Source organism: Oncorhynchus keta, chromosome 27 (assembly GCF_023373465.1).
Source record: "Oncorhynchus keta strain PuntledgeMale-10-30-2019 chromosome 27, Oket_V2, whole genome shotgun sequence".
Lineage (NCBI taxonomy): Eukaryota > Metazoa > Chordata > Actinopteri > Salmoniformes > Salmonidae > Oncorhynchus > Oncorhynchus keta.
Genome location: NC_068447.1, coordinates 7,020,659 through 7,030,980, shown reverse-complemented (window position 1 = coordinate 7,030,980; position 10,322 = coordinate 7,020,659).

The following is a 10,322-nucleotide window of genomic DNA, read 5'->3' as shown; positions in this document are numbered from 1 at the left end:
CAGCTCCAGGAAGAGTCTTGGTGGTTCCAAACTTCTTCCATTTAAGATTGATGGAGGCCACTGTGTTCTTGGGGACCATCAATGCTGCAGAAATGTTTTGGTACACTTCCCCAGATCTGTGGCTCGACACAATCCTGTCTCGGAGCTCTACGGACAATTCCTTTGACCTCATGGCTTGGTTTTTGTTCTGACATGCATTGTCAACTGTGGGACCTTATATAGACCGGTGTGTTCCTTTCCAAATAATGTCCAATCAATTTAATTCACCACAGGTGGACTCCAATCAAGTTGTCGAAACATCTTATGGATGATCAATGAAACAGTATGCACCTTAGCTCAATATCGAGTCTCATAGCAAAGGGTCTGAATACTTATGTAAATAATGTATTTCCTGTTTTATTATTTGTAATAAAAGTGCAGAAATGTCTAAAAGACTATTTTTTCGCTTTGTCATTATGGAGTATTGTGATGCAATTATGGGGTATTGTGATGTCATTATGGGGTATTGTGATGTCATGATGGGCTATTGTGTGTATGTTGATGATACATTTTTTTATTTAATCAATTTTAGAAGAAGGCTGTAACTTAACAAAATGTGGAAAAAGTCGACTGGTCTGAATACTTTTCGAATGCACTGTCAATGTTAACAAACACAGTACAGCAGGGGTGTCAAACATACGGCCCGCGGGCCGGAACCGGCCCCCAAGGAGGTTCGATCAGGACCGCAGGATAATTTGAAAGTGGAAAAAATGCATAAAAGACATGGAATTAATATTTTTAATTCGCTGCAATTCATGGATTATCTGCTAAGGGGCGCACTCTTTCCATCAGAGTAGAAGACAAGCCGCATCACTGAGACAGACTGAAAACAGCAGACGGTATCAATGCGCCATCTGCTGCTTGTTACGACGTTGTTAATACCTTGGTCTCTACCTCTCCGCTACACCCTCATTAGCCAAAATGTCGTTATCCAAACGGAGAAAAGTAGATAAGGAGTGTAGAATTTTCAAAGAAAAATGGACCACGTCCTATTTATTTACAGAGATGCACGGAAAACCTTTGTGCTTGGTGTGTTTTTGCAACAAGTTTCGGTATTGAAGGAATATAATATTCGACGCCACTACGAGACTCATCACAGCGAAAAACTAGACTAACACCTTTAAAATGCTGCCTTAGATACTGTTTGCATTGAAAGAATACAGCTCTGTGAAGATGAATCCTTACTGTGGTGATTTAAAAAATGTGCACTTTAATGTTAGTCAGCAGCTTCAAAACAAAAGTTGTGTGATGGAATTCTACTGTTCATACAACTCCATAAATTTTCAGTATGTATTGTATGTGTATGTATGTTTCATGTATGAAGTTTACAGATTTACAGGACAGGCGAACACTTTCTTCATTACACATTTAAAATCACTCTCCTTAGTTTGTAAGGTGTACGCAGGGATTACATTTAGATTTTATATGCGTATGTGTAAGTGGTTTAAAAATTCCTTTCTTTAAAAGTCTCATTTAATCTTAAAGTGCATTACTATATTTTTCAGTACCAATTAAAGTTTTGTGCCTTTGTACAATCAGTGGGATCAGTTGCAATGCATATTTGTGAATGATAAAAGTAAATTGCACATTTGTCTAAGGAAATATGAGGTGTTTCATGAAATGTTTTGTAAAAGGATAGTTCATTAAATTTTAATATTTTCCTAATGTTCTTGTGCTTCTTTACACCAAAACAAAGGAAAGACATGATATTTTGGTTATTTATAGCAGAGTATGGTATAATTTTAATGGTCCGGCCCACTTGACATCTCCCTAGGCCGTATGTGGCCCACGATGCGAAATGAGTTTGACCCCCCTGCAGTAAACACAGTAGTACAGCCTTAAAACTAGTTTAGTTTAGTTTCACGTATGTTGCATTGAAAGTGTCTAACATTGCCTTGATTCACGATTCCCACAGTAAAGGGACATGTTGATAGTGTTAACTAAAGGGAGAAAATTCTAGAAAGGTGATCGAAGTTCAATCTCATGCTGGTCTGAGAGGGTCCAGTGTACCTGCAGTTTAGAGGGAACATTGGAGATACCCCTCCTCTCCCACTGCGGTTTGGGCTGAGAGGGCCCAGTGTACCTGCAGTTTACAGGGAACATTGGAGATACCCCTCCTCTCCCACTGCGGTTTGGGCTGAGAGGGCCCAGTGTACCTGCAGTTTACAGGGAACATTGGAGATACCCCTCCTCTCTCACTGCGGTTTGGTCTGAGAGGGTCCAGTGTACCTGCAGTTTACAGGGAACATTGGAGATACCCCTCCTCTCTCACTGCGGTCTGGTCTGAGAGGGCCCAGTGTACCTGCAGTTTAGAGGGAACATTGGAGATACCCCTCCTCTCCACTGCGGTTTGGTCTGAGAGGGTCCAGTGTACCTGCAGTTTACAGGGAACATTGGAGATACCCCTCCTCTCTCACTGCGGTTTGGTCTGAGAGGGTCCAGTGTACCTGCAGTTTACAGGGAACATTGGAGATACCCCTCCTCTCTCACTGCGGTTTGGTCTGAGAGGGTCCAGTGTACCTGCAGTTTACAGGGAACATTGGAGATACCCCTCCTCTCCACTGCGGTTTGGTCTGAGAGGGTCCAGTGTACCTGCAGTTTACAGGGAACATTGGAGATACCCCCTCCTCTCCCACTGCGGTTTGGTCTGAGAGGGCCCAGTGTACCTGCAGTTTACAGGAACATTGGAGATACCCCTCCTCTCTCACTGCGGTTTGGTCTGAGAGGGTCCAGTGTACCTGCAGTTTACAGGGAACATTGGAGATACCCCTCCTCTCTCACTGCGGTTTGGTCTGAGAGGGCCCAGTGTACCTGCAGTTTACAGGGAACATTGGAGATACCCCTCCTCTCTCACTGCGGTTTGGTCTGAGAGGGCCCAGTGTACCTGCAGTTTACAGGGAACATTGGAGATACCCCTCCTCTCTCACTGCGGTTTGGTCTGAGAGGGCCCAGTGTACCTGCAGTTTACAGGGAACATTGGAGATACCCCTCCTCTCTCACTGCGGTTTGGTCTGAGAGGCCCAGTGTACCTGCAGTTTACAGGGAACATTGGAGATACCCCTCCCCTCCCCACTGCGGTCTGGTCTGAGAGGGCCCAGTGTACCTGCAGTTTAGAGGGAACATTGGAGATACCCCTCCTCTCCCACTGCAGTCTGGTCTGAGAGGGCCCAGTGTACCTGCAGTTTAGAGGGAACATTGGAGATACCCCTCCTCTCCCACTGCGGTTTGGTCTGAGAGGGCCCAGTGTACCTGCAGTTTAGAGGGAACATTGGAGATACCCCTCCTCTCCCACTGCGGTTTGGTCTGAGAGGGCCCAGTGTACCTGCAGATTAGAGGGGAACATTGGAGATACCCCTCCTCTCCCACTGCGGTTTGGTCTGAGAGGGCCCAGTGTACCTGCAGTTTAGAGGGAACATTGGAGATACCCCTCCTCTCCCACTGCGGTTTGGTCTGAGAGGGCCCAGTGTACCTGCAGTTTACAGGGAACATTGGAGATACCCCTCCTCTCCCCTGCGGTTTGGTCTGAGAGGGCCCAGTGTACCTGCAGTTTAGAGGGAACATTGGAGATACCCCTCCTCTCCCACTGCGGTCTGGTCTGAGAGGGCCCAGTGTACCTGCAGTTTAGAGGGAACATTGGAGATACCCCTCCTCTCTCACTGCGGTCTGGTCTGAGAGGGCCCAGTGTACCTGCAGTTTAGAGGGAACATTGGAGATACCCCTCCTCTCCCCCTGCGGTCTGGTCTGAGAGGGCCCAGTGTACCTGCAGTTTAGAGGGAACATTGGAGATACCCCTCCTCTCCCACTGCGGTTTGGTCTGAGAGGGCCCAGTGTACCTGCAGTTTAGAGGGAACATTGGAGGGCCCATGTACCCCTCCTCTCCCACTGCGGTCTGGTCTGAGAGGGCCCAGTGTACCTGCAGTTTAGAGGGAACATTGGAGATACCCCTCCTCTCCCCCTGCGGTTTGGGCTGAGAGGGCCCAGTGTACCTGCAGTTTAGAGGAACATTGGAGATACCCCTCCTCTCCCCCTGCGGTTTGGGCTGAGAGGGCCCAGTGTACCTGCAGTTTAGAGGGAACATTGGAGATACCCCTCCTCTCTCACTGCGGTTTGGTCTGAGAGGGCCCAGTGTACCTGCAGTTTAGAGGGAACATTGGAGATACCCCTCCTCTCCCACTGCGGTCTGGTCTGAGAGGGCCCAGTGTACCTGCAGTTTAGAGGGAACATTGGAGATACCCCTCCTCTCCCACTGCGGTTTGGTCTGAGAGGGCCCAGTGTACCTGCAGTTTAGAGGGAACATTGGAGATACCCCTCCTCTCCCACTGCGGTTTGGTCTGAGAGGGCCCAGTGTACCTGCAGTTTAGAGGGAACATTGGAGATACCCCTCCTCTCCCCCTGTGGTTTGGTCTGAGAGGGCCCAGTGTACCTGCAGTTTAGAGGGAACATTGGAGATACCCCTCCTCTCCCACTGCGGTTTGGTCTGAGAGGGCCCAGTGTACCTGCAGTTTAGAGGGAACATTGGAGATACCCCTCCTCTCCCACTGCGGTCTGGTCTGAGAGGGCCCAGTGTACCTGCAGTTTAGAGGGAACATTGGAGATACCCCTCCTCTCTCACTGCGGTCTGGTCTGAGAGGGCCCAGTGTACCTGCAGTTTACAGGGAACATTGGAGATACCCCTCCTCTCCCCCTGTGGTTTGGTCTGAGAGGGCCCAGTGTACCTGCAGTTTAGAGGGAACATTGGAGATACCCCTCCTCTCTCACTGCGGTTTGGTCTGAAAGGGCCCAGTGTACCTGCAGTTTTACAGGGAACATTGAACTCTCTATGAACAAGGGAGGGGCTACAAAGGTGACTCACATTATGGCTTCTTCCACATACTGTATCAATGATCAAATAAATGTATAGTAGCAGCTGTATGGTTCAGAATTGTATGAATGAAAGCGTATATACTGCAGACAGTGCCTTCATCAAGTATTTACACCCCTTTTTCCACATTTTGTTGAGTTACAGTCTGAATTTAAAATGAATTAAATGAAGATTGTTGTGTCACTGGCCAACACACAATACCCCATAATGTCAAAGTGGGGCGGCAGGGTAGCCTAGTGGTTAGACTGTTGGACTAGTAACCGGAAGGTTGCAAGTTCATACCCCTGAGCTGACAACATTTACATTTAAGTCATTTAGCAGACGCTCTTATCCAGAGCGACTTACAAATTGGTGCATTCACCTTATGACATCCAGTGGAACAGCCACTTTACAATAGTGCATCTAAATATTTTAAGGGGTGGTGAGAAGGATTACTTTATCCTATCCTAGGTATTCCTTAAAGAGGTGGGGTTTCAGGTGTCTCCGGAAGGTGGTGATTGACTCCGCTGTCCTGGCGTCGTGAGGGAGTTTGTTCCACCATTGGGGGGCCAGAGCAGCGAACAGTTTCGACTGGGCTGAGCGGGAACTGTACTTCCTCAGTGGTAGGGAGGCGAGCAGGCCAGAGGTGGATGAACGCAGTGCCCTTGTTTGGGTGTAGGGCCTGATCAGAGCCTGGAGGTACTGAGGTGCCGTTCCCCTCACAGCTCCGTAGGCAAGCACCAGGTACAAGTCTGTCGTTCTGCCCCTGAACAGGCAGTTAACCCAGGCCGTCCTAGGCCGTCATTGAAAATAAGAATTTTTTCTTAACTGACTTGCCTAGTTAAATAAAGGTAAAATAAATAAAAAAGTGGAAGTGTGTTTTTAGATTATATATGTTTATTTATTTATGCATTAAAAATTAAAAGCTGAAATGTCTTGAGTCAATAAGTATTCAACTCCTTTGTTATAGCAATACTTAAGTTCAGGAGTAAAAATGTGCTTAACAAGTCACATTTAATATTTTTTTTAAATTTTACCTTTATTTAACCAGGCAAGTCAGTTAAGAACATATTCTTATTTTCAATGACGGCCTGGGAACAGTGGGTTAACTGCCTGTTCAGGGGCAGACAGATTTGTACCTTGTCAGCTCAGGGGTTTGAACTCACAACCTTCCAGTTACTAGTCCAACGCTCTAAACACTAGGCTACGCTGCCGCCCCTGTATGTATGTAACCTTTATGTATGTATGTATGTATGTATGTATGTATGTATGTATGCATGTATGCATGTATGTATGTATGTATGTATGTATGTATGTATGTACATCTTCCAAGATGGCGTAGCAGTCGTACGTATGTTTTGTCTTGTCCCGTCCTGTCTAGTGTAAATATAGTTTTCTTCGTTTATTTTTCTGTATATATTTCGTACATATTTTAATCTCACTCTCAAACTAGAGCTGAATATACTCTCCTGCAACCCGCATCACCCAATGTGGTACGGATCCGCCTTTTCTATACTTTACATTAGATCCGGAGCCACCATCAGAAGCTAGCCAGCAACTAGCTACTAGCTCGTACTCAGTTAGCCATTGCTAGCGGTCTTCTAAGCTAACTAGAACACCAGCGCGACATCAACCCAGAGCATATCAGACTGCTCTTTCTCTACCACATCTCAGTTCCTACCGCAAGCTCTGAACCTTTACACCGGATCATCGCAACTAGCTAGCTGCAATTCCGAGTGGCTACTCTGGCCAACGTCTCTGGCCCAAAACAAGCTACAGTTAGCCTTGAGCTAAGCCCATCTCCCGACTAGCCGAAGAGGCCCAACGATACCTCTTTTGCCAATTGGCCTGGACCCTTTACTGCCGACACGGAGCGCCGCCGATCCATCACGACTGGTCCGCCGACATAATCGTCCGAGGTGGTCTCAACAGGCTTTTTCGTTGCGACATCGCCAAAGATCCATCTGCTGGCCAAGGCCCGCGAGCTTTCTGAAACGCTGTGTCTCCAGCTCACCAGAGCTCCTGTAGCATAATCCTGGGCTACAATTACCCGGGCCCACGACCGGTCTGTCGATGCCACCGCAAGAAGAGGAATAAACAGACTCACCCCATCGCGACGTCCCCCAAGGTTAGCTCTCTAGCCCTCGCTATCTCCCTACTTGCTATTCGGCCTGCTAACGGCTAGCTTGTCTAGCCCGGGCCTACGAACTGTTAGCTTGTTAGCACAGGCCTGCTAACCATCTGACTCACCTCATCCCAAACACTTCTGAACCCATTTACTTTCTCTCTCTTTGATTTTTATTTGTTTATACCTTCCGGAAACCTGCCTCACCCACTGTGATACGGATTCGCTATCACTTTTAATTTTGATTTATTTTTATGACACACTCAAGAACCTCCAGACGCTAACCAGCTAACTAGCTACAAGCTATTTAGTCATTGTTAGTTTAAAAAATAAATAAAATAAAAAAATAAAAAAAAAAAAAAAAAAACCCTGGATAACACTCGCCAGCCCAGCTTCCCTGCCCATCCACCGCTGCCCCCTGGACACTGATTTCTTGGCTACATAGCTGACGCACGCTGGACTGTCCATTAATCACGGTACCCCATTCTGCTTGTTTGTTTATCTGTCGGCCCAGTTGCCTAGTCAACGCCATTTTACCTGCTGTTTGTTGTGCTAGCTGATTAGCCTCGCCTACTGTTTTTAGCTAGCTTTCCCAATTCAACACCTGTGATTACTGTATGCCTCGCTGTATGTCTCTCCCAAATGTCAATATGCCTTGTATACTGTTGTTCAGGTTAGTTATCATTGTTTTAGTTCACAATGGAGCCCCTAGATCCACTCTGCATACCCCTGTTACCTCCTTTGTCCCACCCCCCACACATGCGGTGACCTCACCCATTACAACCAGCATGTCCAGAGATACAACCTCTCTCATCATCACCCAGTGCCTGGGCTTACCTCCGCTGTACCCGCACCCCACCATACCCCTGTCTGCGCATTATGCCCTGAATATATTCTACCATGCCCAGAAACCTGCTCCTCTTATCCTCTGCCCCCAACGCTCTAGGCGACCAGTTTTGATAGCCTTTAGCCGCACCCTCATACTACTCCTTCTCTGTTCCGCGGGTGATGTGGAGGTAAACCCAGGCCCTGCATGCCCCCAGGTACCCTCATTTGTTGACTTCTGTGATCGAAAAAGTCTTGGTTTTATGCATGTCAACATCAGAAGCCTCCTCCTAAGTTTGTTTTACTCACTGCTTTAGCACACTCTGCTAACCCTGATGTCCTTGCCGTGTCTGAATCCTGGCTCAGGAAGGCCACCAAAAATTCAGAGATTTCCATACCCAACTATAACATCTTCCGTCAAGATAGAACTGCCAAAGGGGCGGAGTCGCAGTCTACTGCAGAGATAGCCTGCAAAGTAATGTCATACTTTCCAGGTCCATACCCAAACAGTTTGAACTACTAATTTTGAAAATTACTCTCTCCAGAAACAAGTCTATCACTGTTGCCGCCTGCTACCGACCCCCGTCAGCTCCCAGCTGCGCCCTGGACACCATTTGTGAATTGATCGCCCCTCATCTAGCTTCAGAGTTTGTTCTGTTAGGTGACCTAAACTGGGATATGCTTAACACCCGGCAGTCCTACAATCTAAGCTAGATGCCCTCAATCTCACTCAAATCATCAAGGAACCCACCAGGTACAACCCTAACTCTGTAAACAAGGGCACCCTCATAGGCGTCATCCTGACCAACTGGCCCTCAAATATACCTCCGCTGTCTTCAACCAGGATCTCAGCGATCACTGCCTCATCGCCTGTATCCGCCACGGAGCCGCAGTCAAACGACCACCCCTCATCACTGTCAAACGCTCCCTAAAACACTTCTGTGAGCAGGCCTTTCTAATCGACCTGGCCGTGTATCCTGGAAGGACATTGACCTCATCCCGTCAGTTGAGGATGCCTGGTCATTCTTTAAAAGTAACTTCCTCACCATTTTAGATAAGCATGCTCCGTTCAAAAAATGCAGAACCAAGAACAGATACAGCCCTTGGTTCACTCCAGACCTGACTGCCCTCGACCAGCACAAAAACATCCTGTGGCGGACTGCAATAGCATCGAATAGCCCCGTGATATGCAACTGTTCAGGGAAGTCAGGAACCAATACACGCAGTCAGTCAGGAAAGCTAAGGCCAGCTTCTTCAGGCAGAAGTTTGCATCCTGTAACTCCAACTCCAAAAGTTCTGGGACACTGTGAAGTCCATGGAGAACAAGAGCACCTCCTCCCAGCTGCCCACTGCACTGAGGCTAGGAAACACGGTCTCCACCGATAAATCCATGATTATCGAAAACTTCAATAAGCACTTCTCAACGGCTGGCCATGCCTTCCGCCTGGCTACTCCAACCTCGGCCAACAGCTCCGCCCCCCCGTAGTTCCTCACCCAAGCCTCTCCAGGTTCTCCTTTACCCAAATCCAGATAGCAGATGTTCTGAAAGAGCTGCAAAACCTGGACCCGTACAAATCAGCTGGGCTTGATAATCTGGACCCGCTATTTCTGAAACTATCTGCCGCCATTGTCGCAACCCCTATTACCAGCCTGTTCAACCTCTCTTTCATATCGTCTGAGATCCCCAAGGATTGGAAAGCTGCCGCAGTCATCCCCTCTTCAAAGGGAGACACCCTGGACCCAAACTGCTATAGACCTATATCCATCCTGCCCTGCCTATCTAAGGTCTTTGAAAGCCAAGTCAACAAACAGGTCACTGACCATCTCGAATCCCACCGTACCTTCTCCGCTGTGCAATCTGGTTTCCGGCCGGTCACGGTGCACCTCAGCCACACTCAAGGTACTAAATGATATCATAACCGCCATCGATAAAAGACAGTACTGTGCAGCCGTCTTCATCGACCTCGCCAAGGCTTTCGACTCTGTCAATCACCAAATTCTTATCGGCAGACTCAACAGCCTCGGTTTTTCGGATGACTGCCTTGCCTGGTTCACCAATTACTTTGCAGACAGAGTTCAGTGTGTCAAATCGGAGGGCATGCTGTCCGGTCCTCTGGCAGTCTCTATGGGGGTGCCACAGGGTTCAATTCTCGGGCCGACTCTTTTCTCTGTATATATCAATGATGTTGCTCTTGCTGCGGGCGATTCCCTGATCCACCTCTCGCAGACGACACCATTCTATATACTTTCGGCCCGTCATTGGACACTGTGCTATCCAACCTCAAACGAGCTTCAATGCCATACAGCACTCCTTCCGTGGCCTCCAACTGCTCCTAAACGCGAGTAAAACCAAATGCATGCTTTTCAACCGATCGCTGCCTGCACCCGCATGCCCGACTAGCATCACCACCCTGGATGGTTCCAACCTTGAATATGTGGACATCTATAAGTACCTAGGTGTCTGGCTAGACTACAAACTCTCCTTCAGACTCA